At 46.3% G+C, this 16,591-nt stretch overlaps 1 long non-coding RNA gene across 1 annotated transcript in view; it reads right to left on the bottom strand.

The window, feature by feature from the left end:
• Positions 1-239: 239 nt before the first annotated feature.
• LOC128143620 (uncharacterized) overlaps positions 240-16,591 on the bottom strand; it is a 54,999-nt gene continuing 38,647 nt past the window's right edge. The window contains exon 3 of the long non-coding RNA XR_008235819.1: positions 240-457. This is a non-coding gene — a long non-coding RNA (uncharacterized LOC128143620). The remainder of the gene's footprint in view (positions 458-16,591) is intronic.

Raw genomic sequence — 16,591 nt, 5'->3', positions numbered from 1 at the left:
AGTTGTTTTCCATCTCCTCTCAGCAACCGCAAGTTCTAGCAATTCACTTAAGAAAATTAAAGCTGACATTCTCATGTCTGCAGGAGCCAGGACTTTTTTTTGAAGTTGCAAGTCCATGATAAAACTGTATCAGCTGGCAAAGCTGGGCCTATTAATCTGCTTTATTTGCAGGATTCCATCTTCATTTCTCCAGGCTTTCCTGCCTTTGACTTCCATAGCCACCAGCAAGGAAGTCTCTGTCAGGTGTGGGACACTTAGCTTGTCTTGTTAATCTACACAAGAGAGTCGTTGTAGGCTAAGAAAGTGATCTGCAAAATATGTCCGGGGGGCTCCCTGAAGATGCCCAGGGCTCACCCTGCTGATGTGGGCCTGCCTGCTGGTAACCTGCCGAATGTCTCACTGGTGACTCCTCAGCTGAGGAGTTCCCAGTCTCTGCTCCCTGGGAGTCACTGCTTGTCTCCCGAGTCCACAAAAGAAAGGCAAACCCCTCGTCAGTAGGATTATGACATTGTACCAGAGTAGAAACACGTACCAGGAAAAAGAAATAAATAATGGGGTCTAAATATTGGAAAAGACCGCGTGCCCCACAGGTAAACAACCAGGAACACGGCTGCGGTGCACAAGAGCACTGATTTATTTGCAGCCTTTGGAAAAGAAGAAACAAGTTACTGTAGGACAAGAACCTTCTTTATTTTGTTCCTTCTGTTTATACCTCCCCCAGCACAAGGGCCTGGGACTAAGCCCCTGGATGCTGTACAAGTATATTGAAAACGAGTAATTAAAGCCAAAGGGGCGGGGGCGCAAATAATTTAAGCCACTAATGGAAGCAAAAGAGAAAACGAAAGAGGAGTGGTCTGCGCCTTGGCTTATCCCTCTGTTCCTTCTCCTCCATCACCCCCTCCCTTGCTCTCCGAGGAGCTGGGAAGAGGCGGGGGGGGGGCTGCACCCCCCCCGCAGCCGCGCTAGCTCCGCGCCTTTTCCGCGGGCAGCGCAGCCCCCAACCCGCGCGGTCGAAAAACGTTGGGGTCGCTCTGGGACAAATGATGAAAAAAGGGGATAAAATTGAGGAAAAAAAAAAAAAACACCAAACCAAAAAACTAACATTAACAGAGCGGCCTCCCGCGGTGGGGGGGGAAGCGGCTGGAGCATCCGCATCCCTGGAGCATCCGCGGCCGCGGGGACCGAGCGCGACCCCCGAGCGCGGCCGGTGGCCGCGCTCGGGGGTCGCGCTCGGTCCCCGCGGCCCCTTCGGCTTCTCCCCCCCCCCCCCCCCGGTCTCGGCAATCCACCTTAAATCGCTGCGGCTGCAAAGGAGAAAAAAGGCTGTGTCTGCAGCGACCTTGCCATGATCTAAAGTGTTTTGTTTACAGTCAGGCACCCCCGATGGCTGCAGCAAATCGTGAGAGAGGCAGGCGCCCGCCTGTAGTAGCAGCGAAGCGTGGAAAAAAAAAAAAAAAAAGGAAAAAAAAAAAAGCTAAAAAAAAAATACTAGAGAGTCCCGGAGTAAAGCTCTGGAAAGATCAGAGCGCCATCGTCTTGCAAAAGAGGGGTACAGCAGCCGCGCTGCGGAGGGGGTTTGCGCGGCCGCGCAGCGGGGTGGGGATGAGGATGAGGAGGGGGGGTCGAGCTCCGAGAGCTACCCCAAAGCCCTTGCCTCCAAAAGCCATTTTTTCCTCGCTCTGTTGCCGTTTAAGCTGAAGATGCAGCCAGTCGAAGATCGGAAGAGGGGATTAGGGGAAAGAAAGGAAAACAAGCAACAGCAACAACCCCCCCAATCCCCTCAAGCAAAACTTGGAGGAGTGAACTAGGAAGGAGGGAGGAGTGTCTATAGGGAGGTCTGTGCGAGGAATGTCCTGGCTCCTCTAACAGCCTCTGAACACCCTGTCCCCTCTCTTCCCAGTACCCTGCTCCTCTCTCTTGTTTGGGGCTTTTCCACTGGCAGAGCTGCTTGCTGTTTTTTCTTTCCTCCAGAACTGCCCAGGCAAGCTTCCCGTCCTCATTTTGGCCACCCTCCTTCCCCAGCACTTTATAAAGTTGTCAAGTGAACCAGCAAAGCACATCTAAACTGCACACGTAAAGCATCTGGGTTGTCTGGGATTTGCAATATTCCCTTGCAAATAGCGGGGAAATTGGGAATAATACCCGAGCTCCTCCACAGGATGTGTCTTCCAGAGTTGAGGATGAAGAGGGCAGGAGCACGGAGCAACTCGTTGGAAAGCTGGAGCCTTGAGGAAGTTTGCTTCTCGCCGACCTCAGCTGTTACTGAGCTGATGCTGTTTCCCCACACCTCCAGTTTCTCAGGCAAAATGCTAATTTCCTCGAGAGCTGTGGGGTGAGGCTGCTACGAGATTCGAGGCGCAGGCCCCGAGAATTCACCTGAGTACACTGGGGATATTCGTAACGTGCTTAATGGGAGCCCCTTCCCTTCTGGGCAGGATTAGGGCCCGGTAAGGCTCAGCAGCAGAGACCGTCGGGGAGGAAAGAGCCATTGTAGCTTACAAAGACCCTGGGATATCATCCGGCAGCACCCAGGGGACCGGAGCAGTGCAGAGGAAGGGGCTGGGAGATGCCAGGCCCCCCCCCCCGCATGCCAGGGAGCCGCTCCCGCTGCCCGTCCTGCCTGCAAGCCCCTTGCTGCAGGCAGCAGGGCTCAGCGAGGGCAGGAGGCAGGCGTGCTGCCCACGCCACGGACGGGGCGGGGGGGATACAGCCACGCCGAGTTTTAAGACCTTTTGCTCATTTGATGTAAACTCTAGAGGGAGCCTAAGGACAGAGATCAGGCCAGAGCCAGGACTCGGCCTCCCTCCTGAGAGCATCCCCCCCCAGGCAGGGTCCCTACTCTCATCCCTGCAGCCCTCCCCTTTTTGGGGGGGCTCTGCTCTCTATTTCCCTTGCAGCAGGTGGAAAGCAGTTGTGCCCTGGGATGTGGGCCCCATCACGCACCTGCAGAAGCCTTGGATGGGATCAGGGTGCGAGGAACGGTTCAGGGGATTTTGAGCCCTTGAGAGGGTGCTGGCTGGGGGTACAGCTTAGGGGTGTCCTTAATGCGATTTGTGTTAAAAAGTGGGTAATCTGTCAGAACTGCCTTCTCTGCACTAGTGCAAGGGGTTGGACCATCTCACCGTGCTGTAGGGCAGATTATACAAACAGTTATGCCTGTGGAAGATACAGGTTAAACTATTAGCACTGAAAAGTTACTCATTCTTTTCTCTCTGGAGCTCTCTGCTTGTCACTACCCTTCCCTTGACTTGCTAAAGGAGCAGTCCTTCTAAACGACCCTGATTTTATCTCAGGGAAGAATCTCCTGGTATGGCTCAGACCACTTTTTTTTTTTTTTTTTTTTCATTTTGCCTGAAGTACAAAACGAGAGTGAGCTTAAACTGCTTTTGAAGCAGGTGAAGCTGGGAGTGTCCTACAGCCAGCAGCAATGCACCCTTCTGGGTAATCAACTCTTCCATTTCCACACCAGGGACAAGGAAGAGGATGTTCATATGCAGTCCCTAAAAATAAACACACACACACACTCTCTTATGTTGAGCTATCCCAGCAAACAACACTATTGTGGAGGTGAGACTTAGACCAGTAAAATGATTACTTGCTGTAAATTGGCCTAATTTCCCCAAACAAAACACACCATATGAACAAAAGCATTTTCAAGCCAGTATAATTCCATTTGTGTAAGACTTCCCATTTCATACATCACATATCCCTTGCCACTTTGTTAGAATAGCAAATTTTTGACATGAGAATCTTAACTAGACGCTTCTTATGGAAGCTAAACAGCCCCTTTTCCTTTCCCTTTCCCTTTCCCTTTCCCTTTCCCTTTCCCTTTCCCTTTCCCTTTCCCTTTCCCTTTCCCCCCCCAGTCACAATGCAAACCACACAGAATATTCTCAGGTACAAATCAACTGGACAAAGCCCTCCAGTTCATTGTGTGGTTGACCTTTACAGTGAAATGAAAGGCCCTTGCCTGGGCAGCAGCTGTACCTCAGGCTGAAGACAAGCCCCGCTCAGGTGAAATAATTCAGGGAGCTCCAGCTCCAGGAGTGCACCTCTGCACAGACCCCGTAAAGCGTCCAAAAACACTTTACCCCTTCCCCAGGGTACGGTGAGGATTAACTGCTTCGTATTCGTAAAGTCCGCCAAGTATAGAAAGTGCAATGCAAGAGCTAAGCAGTAATAATAATGACGAACTACTACTGCCACTATGAGATTAAACAGTTTTCCAGCCACTTGCTCCGCAACCTACGCCTTTAAGAAAGTTTCTCAACAGATGAATTATATTCAGTGGAAATGAGTTGTTCTGTTTTTGTACAAAGCCTGAAGTGAACCTTTCTGGGAAGGGGATGATATTTTGTAGCGATGTTTTCTCAAGTACAATTCTTTAGGTTCCCAAGTGATGACACATTGTACAGCAACGCTCTTGGCGCAAGGCGTTCATCTGTGAGAAGGGACACTGGCCCCATTTCTTAAAGCCATTCATTAAATAAAAACACCCTATGTCATATGTTATGTTCCTCTGAAATGTTTAAAGTTTTTAGCGCATGAAATCATATGGTGCCTGGATTTTTTTTTTTTTTCCAGAATGCAGCACTAACCTCTAACTCAGTTACTGAACATTGTTGGAAGAGCTTGTTATTTTTCGTTAGTGTTGTGTTTTGTTTTCATTTGGTAGGATCCCAACTTTATGCAATAGGCTTTGTCAGAAATACAGAACTATGTAAATGTGATGCTTACAACTGACCACAAAGAGGCCACTCACCAAAAAAACCCCGACACAAACACATCTGCATCTGTGAGAATTTTAGGCATTCTAGGTGCCATTTACAGGAGAATCTAGCCCAGATTCCACACCCCCACCCCCGCAATGGGCTATATTAATTGCCTTAGGATCAAGAGGTCTGCAAACATCTTCCTTATGTAAACAGAGGAACTGGTCTGGCTACTTTCTAAACCCTTTAAGGGAGATGACCCAACTCACATAGCAAAATGATGGCATTAAGTAACTGATTACTAGCAGGGCTTGAGATCTGAGTTCTGGTTCTGGCTGCCTTGGGTCATGTTATGCACATTGCTGCAACTCTTGGCACCTGCATTTCTCCCCTCAGCCTTCTCCTAATCTGTTTAGACTTTAAGCCGCTGGAAATGCTCTGTTTGTACAGTACTGGGTACAGTGGGACTTCAATCTCAGTCAAGGTCTCTAGGTGCCAGGGTAATTACAAATATAACAGTACCCATTACATTTCAAGCTTACCACATCTTGTTTGTGCTAATTGTTCCCAGCAAGGGAATTGTACAGCTCCAGGATGCAAAAGCCAGGGCATTAACCTACAGCAATGGGATGTTATTACAGAGAAAAATTGAAAATGGATTCTGCAAGCATCTGGCAACAAGAAAATCCTTATGAGGTAGGTGACAGGCACTTCAAGACAAAAGAAACATTGTCATCCCAGTGACCCCACATTGGAACCAAACATGGTCTTTTGGGGGATACCACTTAGGGGAAAAAAACAACCACCCAAGAACTGTCTCTAAGTTGATCTTCTCATAAGCAACCTGCATATTAGGTTCGGCAGGATCCCCTCCCCCTTTTCTCAGCCTTCTAAGAATTTGCAGCCCAGTTGCCAGCAGCCAAACTTACAACTCCTTGCTCCCCCCCAGGAGTGCTCTGCCACCATCCATCCCCACCAGTGGCAGTACTGCCAGGGCAAGAGCCTGCTGAGCCCAATTACCAACAGGCTGCCATCAGTGCTCCTAACCCTGCTCACGGCTGATCTAAACCAGCCATGCCTAAAATAGTAGAGTAAACTGGCAAGCCAAAAGGCAAAAATTATTTCACTGAAGCCAGTCTATTGCAAAATGTGCTGGGGCCATGATTTCAGTTGCTTATGAGAAAGATGGAAAAAGAGAGCCCTTGTACGTACCAGCATGTGTTCTGGGTTTCCCTCATAAGGAGTTAAACATTTCTCGGAGCAGAGGCCTAATCTGCTGTGGTTTTCTACTCTAACAAGCTGCCTGGTTACTCCCTTTGTTCTGGCTGCCAGCAGCTAAACTGGGACATCTATTCAAAGACAAGTACCTGAAAGCATCACTTTAAAGGATTTGTCACCTTGTTATCTCCGGTTTGAAAAGCTTTTTGAGAACAACTTCCACTCAGAACAACATTGCAAATATTATAGTCTATATTTAATACTTTACTTGAATGACAATGACAAAACATAGCTGATACTATGAGGGGCCTGTGCAATTCTCCTTTTCTGTTGCTGCCTCCCACCCCAAGTCTGCAACAGTCAGGTGGGAAATCACAGAAGCACCAAAAGCTATGGTCTGACTCAATAACTGCTCTTGGGATCTCCGTAACGAAGTCCTAAAATTAGTTCTTCTGTTCCTGGTGGTCTTCAGTACTCGCAAGCCACGTGCAACCTCTCAGAACTCCTTTGCCCTTCCAAAACATCCAAAACTGCCAAAAATTAATCCAAGCCCTCATCTGACCTTGTGGGTGTCTGAACACTTTTTGACCCTACAGCACATCATCATTTCAAGACAGCCTTAAGAACCTGAGAGCAGCCAAAGCTGCTCAGGCCAGTGGAGAGCCCTTTCTAACATGCTCCTTGCAAGTCTTCAGAGCAAACTATTAGACCTTGCTAGACCCTTCCTTCGGCTTGCCTCACTCTGCTGTGGTTGGTTTGCTCAGTCCCAGAGTTAGAAACAAAAACCCCAACTCTCAGCACTCAGCAATCAAAAGAAGCTAGTCAGCCACCCACCAGGCCAAATTAAGTCTGCTGAGAACTCAGGGCCAACTCCTCAAAGGCATTCAGGTGTCTAAATACCTTTGAAAACCGGTCTCTAATGCTCTAGAAGATGGTTGGCAATAAGCCTTCTCAGGGTGCCTGGTGGGAAGGTGGAGGTTGGGCTCTAATGAATACACAGCTCTGAGGGTGCAAGGTCGCTTCAGGGTTTTAATAATGCTGAAGTTTCCAAAAGAATAAGTGTTGGGTACTTTTTAATGTCTTCTGCTTTTTGAGACTTCCCCCTTATCCACAGGTACGAGGAACTCATTCTACTGGAAAGGAAAGATTCAAAAGTCTCTAGCAGTAGCATGGCTTCAGGACTAAGAGCTTTAAGACAAAAAACTAACTGACACAGCAAAATAGTGAGAAGTCCTCACACTGGGAACCGAGGTCCACTTTGGCTACATAAGTGAAGGGTTGACTTCAGCTCTGAACATATGATCTGGAGAATCATTTGGGAAGACTTTACAAAGCCAGCTAGCTTTGGTTCAAAGATGCTGAAGTCCTATTTTCGAGAATGATTTAGCACTAGGGCACCTCAACTTCATTACAATTGTGCAGACTTCCAAGGTCATGTTCTCAATAATAATTACAGCAAGATCATGTAGCTACATCATTTTTCTGCCTGTGAAATTTTTTTTTACTTAATTGAATTGATTTTAGGTTGGTACTACCCCTTCTGTGGATGCTCCTAACAACATTTTACAATAGCCATTTATTTCTTCTTACAAATTGTTTATTTTTGCAAGGGTGATTTAGTGGAATCTTTCAGTGAGAACAGCAGTATCTACTACAGCTTTCTTGTCTCCCTGCAAGTTATTGGTAGAAAAAGCTGATGATAATGCTAATAAACTGTCTTTCTTTTGTACATTCAGATATCGGGCATCTGTAGCTTGGGCCCCAGGGGCTGGTTATTTCTGAACAATTTTACAGAGTTTGTATTTAATTAATAAGTAATTTGGTTATTTTCCTTTTCAGCTTCTAACAAGCGATAACAGCCTATACTTCAGAAAGTCAAGTACGATGCTTTCTTTTCCCCAGTAAGTACTTAGCTCTAGGCCTGGAAAAGGGCCAGAGCACACAGGGACACTGTTCCACAGTAACATTTTGTATGTTATTAAAAAAAAAACAACCAACAACAACAACAGCCGACTCTTTCTTTTCCTCCTTCCCTTAACACACAAATATTCATTTATTCATTATACTTTCTGTGTAAATGCCTGCACACATACACATTCACACCGGATTTTTCTGCTGAACAAATGATGTGTTAAGATGTCTTGTATTATTTTTATGAATTTAGTTTGGCTTACGTCAAGCTACTATGAAAGATCCCCCATCTCAAGGTCTCTGGGTGATCGAAGGTTTGGATTACTTCTGTTTGGGGGTGCTTCTCTTAAAAAAATCTGCAGAAACCCATCGCTTTTATGGAGTCTCATATTGGGCACCTTAAAGCTGAGAGACTGCTAAGTCACTCTGGAAAATATTGGCCTGGAAGACTTCACCCATCTGTGCAAATACACCACAATCCAATTAAGCTGGCAGACTTCGCAATTATTTGCAGATTTCCACAATCTGGCAGCAGCAAGAAGATACAGCCTATATTGCGTAAGCGAGTTGTCGCAAACCAGCCTGACAGAGCTCCCCAAAAACCTGGAGAAGTGGATGGCACGGTGTGGTCTGAAGATGGGCACGCACCACTCCTCAGCCTCGGGGGGGCTGCAAAGGGATGGTCTCGAGCCCCAAAAGCCCAGCGATCCACAGCTAAGCTCCTGGCTGTGGCCCCGGCAGGCCATGGTTAAACATCACAATTTGCTGCACGATCCCCTTCACAACTTCACTACAATGTCACAAAGACGATTTAAGAGGTTTCCGCCCTTTGCCACCCTCGACTACTCGTTCCCACCTCAACTTTAAGCAAGGTCTTTAAAATGAAACTGAAAAATAAGAAAAGAAAAATAAGGGGGAGGAATAATCCAGATGATTTTGCAGCTCTGCTGTAAACAGTTGCACTTTCACAACTGAGGAAGAGGGAAACGGAGGCCCAAAAGTGGTCTCTCCTGAAGAAGGAAAGAAGATACTAAATGCAGGAGCAGCCCCAGGACTATTTCCCCAACCTGTCTCAGCGCACAGCTGTGCTAATGTTTGTGATAGCAAAGGGGAATGAGGGTTTGGAGAAGAGGGAAGGCAAGCAGGATGATTTCTGTGGCACTGCCCCATCAGAGTGTTTGTCGGGACCTGATTCCCACTGCCGGACACACCGAGGTACTCAAAGGCTCAGAAGTACTTAAAGTACTTTGAGTATTTAGAGTACTCAAAGATACTTTAAATTCAAAGAAGCACGACATTTGCCCCAACAGCTGATTTGAAACAAATCACATTAGTTCAAGCTTCAGGCTAACTTAAAAGCTAGGCCTAAGCTATATAAAAACCCCTGAAAACTCTTAGGATCTGCTTCAATATTATGTTTTCTCCACCATCACCATTTCCAGCTGTACATTTTCGCCCTGATTTCACCTTCCCCCTCAGTGGAGTGGATGCTGCTGTTCGGCAAGCCACGGTTTGAGCTAGGTCACTGAAGTGCCCAAGGTTAAATTAGTAATAAAGGAGGGATAGAGAGGGCTTTTTTAATACTTGGTGTAGCTGCCAGGTCTGGGTCACAGCGCAACCCCACCAACAAGTGTGTTGGCAGGACCCACAGGTTAATAGATGGTAGAGCAGGGGAAGGCACTGACTCTTCTGTCAGTGTAGCATCCACGCGTGGCCCTAGGTGCCCAGCCACGGAGGGGATTCCCAGCCCCCCCCCGGCCTCGATGGGCCCCTGCCCCGCCGACAGCGGTCAAGCTGGTATTTCCATGTAACACAAGCGGGAGATACCCCAAAGCAAATGAGATGTTTTCGCTAGCTGCGAGGGTGCTGGATCCCACCGCCCTCCACGATGTGGGTGGACGTGTAAGGAGGAGGTCCGCTGAAGCCAGCACTCTGAGGATTCAACGAGGTAATTAATAGGAAAGGCTGAGGTGAAAAGCTCTGGCCTGAGACCCGCCGCTCTCAAGGCCTGCGATAGTCACCACCCGTGGCTGCTGCAAGCTCTCCTGGAAACCATGAAACTGCAACAAACGCCAAGCTCTGTGCAAGCCTCAAAATCCACTGGAGGAGATGAGGGAGGTGAAACCCGCTACATTGCGGTACCCAGCCTGTTCGGGACACCCAGCTCGGTCGGGTGAGTCTGTGCCATTTCGGCAGCTGGCTCTGGGCTGCAGGGGAGACAGACGCTTATTTCCTCTCAAGACCCACAGCCATGAAGGTGCCCAAACTCTTCCTTTCCAGAAATGCGGAGGAATCAATCCTTTCAAATCATGGCTGTATCCTCTCGTACAGCACCCCCGTTTCAGATCCCACCTGCACCCCAACCAACGAGCTCTCCTGGGTCACCCAGCCTGGGGTCTCCTCATTGTCTTTCGGGGTTGTTTCATGTTCAGGGCCTGAAATTTAGTTATTTTTTTAAATGGATATAAATGTTTTTAATTCTCTCTGTCTATTTCTTTGTTCTCATATTTAATTATGTCATGCAACATGAAAATATTTCACCAGCAGAGAACTAACAGCCTCTAAGATAAGCAGTTCAGTAGTCTTGTCTGAACTTCCATTTAAAAATGGATTTAAGGAGGATGATGTTCTAGCCGTGTGGTGTAGGCATCTCCATAGAAACAAGGCAGAAAATGGGCAAGAAACTGAATGAAAAGGCAGAAAAGGTAAAACAAATAGGTCCTAGAGCATCCTTCTCTACTTGGTTTACACAGCTAAGGCTTTTAATCTGAAGGCTGGGGTTTGTCTCCATTACTGCTGATACACCCCCCCCTTCTTCTTATTCCTGTAGAGTATCTTCTTGCCAGCTCCTGCACCACTTTCTGGGAATAAGCTGAACTCTTCTGGCAAACGACAGATCTCATAGTTTGTCAGCTGATAGTCCACGGATGTGCAATTAGCATTGGGTCATAATTTCTGAGGCAGTTTCCAGTGGTCTGTGAAAATCACAATGGTCACAGAGGACAGGATTCTAGTCACCTAATTTTAGCTGCCTAATACGGGATTGCTAGTCTAAACTACTCCCTCAGAAAATGGAGCACCATCAGAGGACAAGTCATCCCTCTTCCCTTGGACACCAACTCAGGATAGGTGAATCACCCTCTGGATATGCCTGTGTCTGTTCACTGTCTACAGAGAGTACCTATATGTCTAGTTCAGACTGGATGTGAACTTCTCGTCAAAGTTAAGCAAGTTGAGTCCTACCCATAGTGCTGGCATCTCCCCATGGTTTCCATTTGCAGCAGTATTGTAACAGATGCTGAGAATACATTAAATGCTTTCCTAATGTCACATTCCCATGTCTGCAATCATGGTAATTGCCTCAGTGAAGTTTTGCAATTGCAAACGAGCAGGAAGCCATCTGCAAAGGAATCTGTCTATTAAGATGCGGCCCCTACTCTGAAAGTTCTTGAAAAGCCCCAGCACATTTCTTGGGCTAAAGATAAAAAAAATAAAGGTCAGACTCCTGCAGCAATATGGAAAGTATCCAGAATGCACTCCAGTGATCCAAGGAATAGACTGACTTTTGCTTCAGGACTGTGCTAATTAAATACTGCTAACTACATCTGAATAGAATTAAGTCTAATTTAAGGCCCTTTCTGAGCTCCAGGGCAACGTAGGCTTGTCCTAAAAAAAGAAATTACCGAATGCTGACAACAGGTGTCAGCAACAGAAGTGGCTGAACCAGGGCTGAATGTGAATTAGCTGCAAGTGTAGACAAGGACAAACTAATTTCAGTACTGTTTCTGCAGCCACTATGAAGACCTCGCTGGGAGCATGGAGGAACATGGGGAGCAGAACAGATATGAACCAGAACAGTCCCAACTACAGCTACCCTTGTCAATGCATGCAGATAATCAGCGCAGCTCTAATTTTTGTGGTGTAGATAAGGTTTGTTTTAGCACCACACATGCCAAAAGTACCTTAGTTTCCCATAGGAGTTCTTGGGTGGCAGCCAAGGGGAATATTTTGCAAAGAGTACTCACTCCCTTCCTCTCACTTCTTCCTCCTGCCCTGCAGCCCACAGGGATTCCCTGGGCAAGGGACCGGGTGTTTTGCTTGTCTTTTCCATTTTCCCAACCTCATTTCCCCCATGCTTCTCCTTCCCTGTGTCCTCAGGTGCGTACGCCCTGCACACCGCACTGTGCATCCGTGTTAAATCCAGCAGGAAAGGTACTACAAAGGTCTTTGACAAACAGGAGGAGCCGAACGCCATCGGCCCCACTGGCCCTTTCACTGGCAGCTATTTTGCTACTATTTCCTGCTGGCTCCTACGCCGTCTCTCTCATCATGTTTCTTTAGCAACATCCCCTGTCTCCTCTTCTCCCCCTGCTCTTTTGCTTTTAAATACACATTTAAGATGTTTTATTTCCATGCCCTTTCTTGGTAATTTATCCCATATGTGTGCATGACTCTCCACATGAAATGCTTTTGCCCAAGTCCATCTTTGCAGCCAGTTTTTTATGTTTTGGTTTTATTTTTAATATATTTTTGCCGTCACGCTTCTTTTCTCCACTGCTTTCAAAACCAGGCCTGTTTAACCCTTCCAACCACCCTTCCCCAACCTCTACAAGTGCAAACATCAATTTGATGCGGCCCTTCATCTACAGTTCCCTGTCTGTATACTGTCTTTCCCTCTCCACCAAGAGAGCAAGAAAAACGGGTTTGCAGTCAGTATTTGTTAACAGAACAAAACCAGCAGGTTTAAATTCCTCTGGGCTTGTTTTTGTTTTGGTAAAAAGAAAGGGTAAGGGCAGGACTGACAGATGAGGACACACACCTAGGCTCCCAGCCTGAGCTGAGCAGGGCACCTGCTTTTCCACAGGCACGGGGAGGGAGAAGGGAGCAAATCCAGACTTGGTGAAAGGGAGGGCAGTTTCATCCATTTCAAAAGAGTCACACCCATTTACACTCACTCCAAATTAACATCCCTATTTTAATTTACTTTTGTACCTCCCATTAGAGTAATTTCTCCTCCAAGTCCCATTATGAAATAAAAGTTTTGCCAGGGGTTAAGGGTGTTGGACCAAGCTCACAGGCTTTCTCCATTTATAAGTATTCAGCACTTTCACATAGGTCAGATTCCCTGTAAAGGAAAGTAAATTGCTGCTCCTGATTTGTGACGAGGCTGTATAGTGGGCTATGATCCATACCCGAGCCCAGAATAGAAGCCTTCAATTCTGTATCAAGAAAAACAACTGTGCATATGCTCAACTTTCCATTGACAGCAAGTAAACTTATAACATTAAGTTTGAAGGATGCATGCGCTTAACACTGCCTCCAGAAAGCTTAAAAGAGTAAAAGAGAAATGGTGGCAATGGGCAGAAATTGAGGTCATTGTTGGTGTCAGTGTGGAACTGATGCAGCCATCTTCTTGGACATCCCACATCAGGAAGACTTAACTTGCCTATTAGATCTTTTCCACCTCCACTTTTAGGAGCTAGGGGTATCTAGCTAAGGAGTGGTCAGAAAGATTCACTGAGGGAACAAGGCTGTTGCTACAAGGTCACTAGATTCCCCCGCTTTCCAATACGATTTGCCAGGGCAGATGAAAAGCCTTCACTTGGAAAGGACGAGTCTGAACTCATTTGGGTCTGAACTCATTCAAATTGACCAAATGTGTTGACTATAAGTCTAATAGCAGAAAACTTTTCTAAGGGAAGATGATTCACTTGGACTTGAGAGATCACCTTCCATGCCACATTTTACTCTCTTTATGTTGGTGGGGTTTTTTTAAATACAGTACCTTAGATAAATCGGGTGTTTATTAGAGGGAATGCCACTAGGAACATGTAAGTTTGGGTACTGCGAACATACCACCAAGCCCTGTTGTATGCTAAAAGGAACCAGTTAAACAAACACCTAAATGTGCAAAGGAATAATTGTCCATTTGTTTCAATACCCAACTGCCAACTCTGCTGTTCACCTTCTGCCATAATTCCACTTAGGTTAAACACTTGCATGTGCTCTACCCTCCTGAGGCAGGGTGGTGAAGACTGCAGAGACCATCTACAGGGCACTCTGGTTTTTAAAGGATGGTGGAGTTTTCTGTGATGAATGTTCCTATTCCTAGCAAACATTTATAGACTGGCATGCTGATGATGACTGTAGTGAGGCTAAGAGTACCGGTCAGTCAAAATGTCCCTCTAGCCCAATTTCCTGTCTCTGACACTGGCTAAAAGCAAATGCCTGGTGAAGAATGTAGGAACAGGGCAAGCTTATAATGCTGTTTCCCAAGAGTATTCTCCCAAACTCTAATGGTTTGAGACTCAGGAATTTCCTGGTGTTTTTGCGTTTAATAACCTAGGATGGATTTCCCTTCTGCAAACTTGTTCAATCACCACTTGAGCCTATGTAAACTCTTAACACCCACATCTGCTGGCGAGGAGTCCCAGGGCTTCACTACGCCTGATGGGAAGAACTGCTCACCCTTGGTTATTCTGAACTTTGACCCTGACAGCTTGTTTGCTTTGTACTGGAAGAGACAGTGAATAATCACCCCCTCCAAGACATACGTGAGTTTATAGGCTTCTATCATAGATGTCCTCAATCAATCCTCTCCCAGGCTGAAGAATTAGGGAAGCTTAAAACAGCTGGCTTAATTAATTTTTGCTTGTAAGTAAGCCATCCCATGCCTTGGATCACCTTTGTTATCCTTCTCTGAATATCCTCCAGTTCTGCACATCTTTTCTGAGGTGGGAAGAGCAGAACTGCTCATGGACGTGGGCACACCACAGATTTGTACAGGGGCAGAGTGAAGATTTCTGATTTGCTCCCTAAAATGAGACGAGGTCTTTGACTCCTGCTGATCCCCGAGGTGGTTTCCTAATATTACAGCCCGTGACTGCGTTCCACAGCGGCAAGCACTTAGCCCACTGTTTTCCGTGTGAGACAAGCCTGCTTCTTCCCATATGTATCACTCTGTGTTTATCCACAGCAACACTAGTAATGTAACCACGCTGAATGTTCAGCCTAAGCTGCTCCTTGCCGCTTTTCAGCTTTTACATACCCTCTTCTCAGCCCGGTGCTCCTGTACAGCTCACTCTGACCTTGGCCACAGAGCATGCGATAGAGTTGCAACTTGAAGGGCTGGCTTTCATCTAGGTATCGAGCCAGAGGCAAGGAGGCAATATGCCCAGTCCTGGGGGGTAACAGTGGGGGTAACTGTCAAGTACAGGCAGAACCTCAGGCTCAGACACCCGCTTACCTGACCCTTTACACATATCCCTGCTCCTCACAGCCAAGCCAAAATGAACCACTTCTGACCACAGCCCATAGTCTTAATTGTAAAGGCAATTGACGGCACATGGACTCTTCCCTCCTCCCCGACACATGCTGTAAGAAACAAGCGGCAGTGGTTAGAAACCTAATATTTCAACCTTTGTCCCATTACTCTGCCTATTTGGGTCACCAATTTATTTAAATGATTCTTATTACACACTAATAATTTTTCTTGCCATTTGCATTCCTTGTTGTCTCCTTGGGTCAAATGGCAAATCCATTAAAATCAGACTGACCGCCCAAGAGACCACCCAGTTCCCGGGTGGGCTCCTATAACCCCTGCTCAGCACCACTCAGCTGCTGCTGTACTCTTTAAGCACACATACAGCCCCAGGACCAGTGACTCCGAGTGAGAGACAGAGCTGTTTTTCCTTCCCCTGCTCCCGAGCGTTGGGGCTGGGGGATACCTCTGGTCACCTGTGAAGAGGGCTGGTGCGCTGCACATCTTCGAGGATCAAGAGGAAGACCCAGGTAGGGCACGGCACGGCACTGACTAGCCTTTGCCTCCGCGGATCTGGTCCAGAGGGGCTGAGGAGCCAGAGACCTGAAGCATAATCTGCCTCCCTCAACCCATTTAGATAGCAAGGCTTCTGTAGAGAAACCAGAACTATAACCAGACATACGGCAAATCTAACGTGTTTAAAAAGACTTTCATGGTTAGGCATGCCAAAAAGAGATACTAAGATAGGACCTGAAATATTTGGGATTTGTTTTTAATTTGTGTCATAGGCACATGCTTTATTTATGTGTAGAGTGACCACTCAGTTAATTTTACAGTGCACATAAACATGAACTACTTGGTACAAGATCCATTTTTATGTGAATGTAAAACATGATTAATGAAAGAAAACCCAGATATTGTAAGATATTTCATCTGTACCATTTCAAAGTGAATCTGATAAAAGCCAAACAGAACACAAATCTGTATTAAATTAAAGCACCCCCACCACTCCCTCCACCCCTACTCATGAAGTCGTTAAAGTGATTTGGGGGGGAAAATGTAAGCTTGGAAAAACAGTTTATTGCTAAACTGCAGGATAAAAAAATGCAGTTGCAAAAAGCAAACTCTCATTGACTTCACTAGGAGCAAATATCACTCATTTCTTAAAGCCTCGTAGGTTAATGCCAAGGAATTTGGGACAAGAATATAAATCACTTTATGCCTGCATGTCACGGGCTGTGTCATCTAAAGTCCTCTCTCTATCAACCTATAATATATACAAAAAAATAAGGAGCAAAATAAGCTAACCTAATTTTTATCTATTTGTATTACTAGAATCTATGCTTTGCCATGCATTTATTGTCAGTCTGAAGGACGTGGATTAACAGTAAGATGATAAAATTTGGGTGTTCATGAAGATTCTTAGATTGCCTTCCTTACACAAGTTCAGATGTTCTTTACTATGAGAAATTTCATATGGGATGAGAAA

The sequence above is a fragment of the Harpia harpyja genome, chromosome 6 (assembly GCF_026419915.1).
Source record: "Harpia harpyja isolate bHarHar1 chromosome 6, bHarHar1 primary haplotype, whole genome shotgun sequence".
NCBI lineage: Eukaryota > Metazoa > Chordata > Aves > Accipitriformes > Accipitridae > Harpia > Harpia harpyja.
This window is presented reverse-complemented; position numbering and strand designations above follow the sequence as displayed.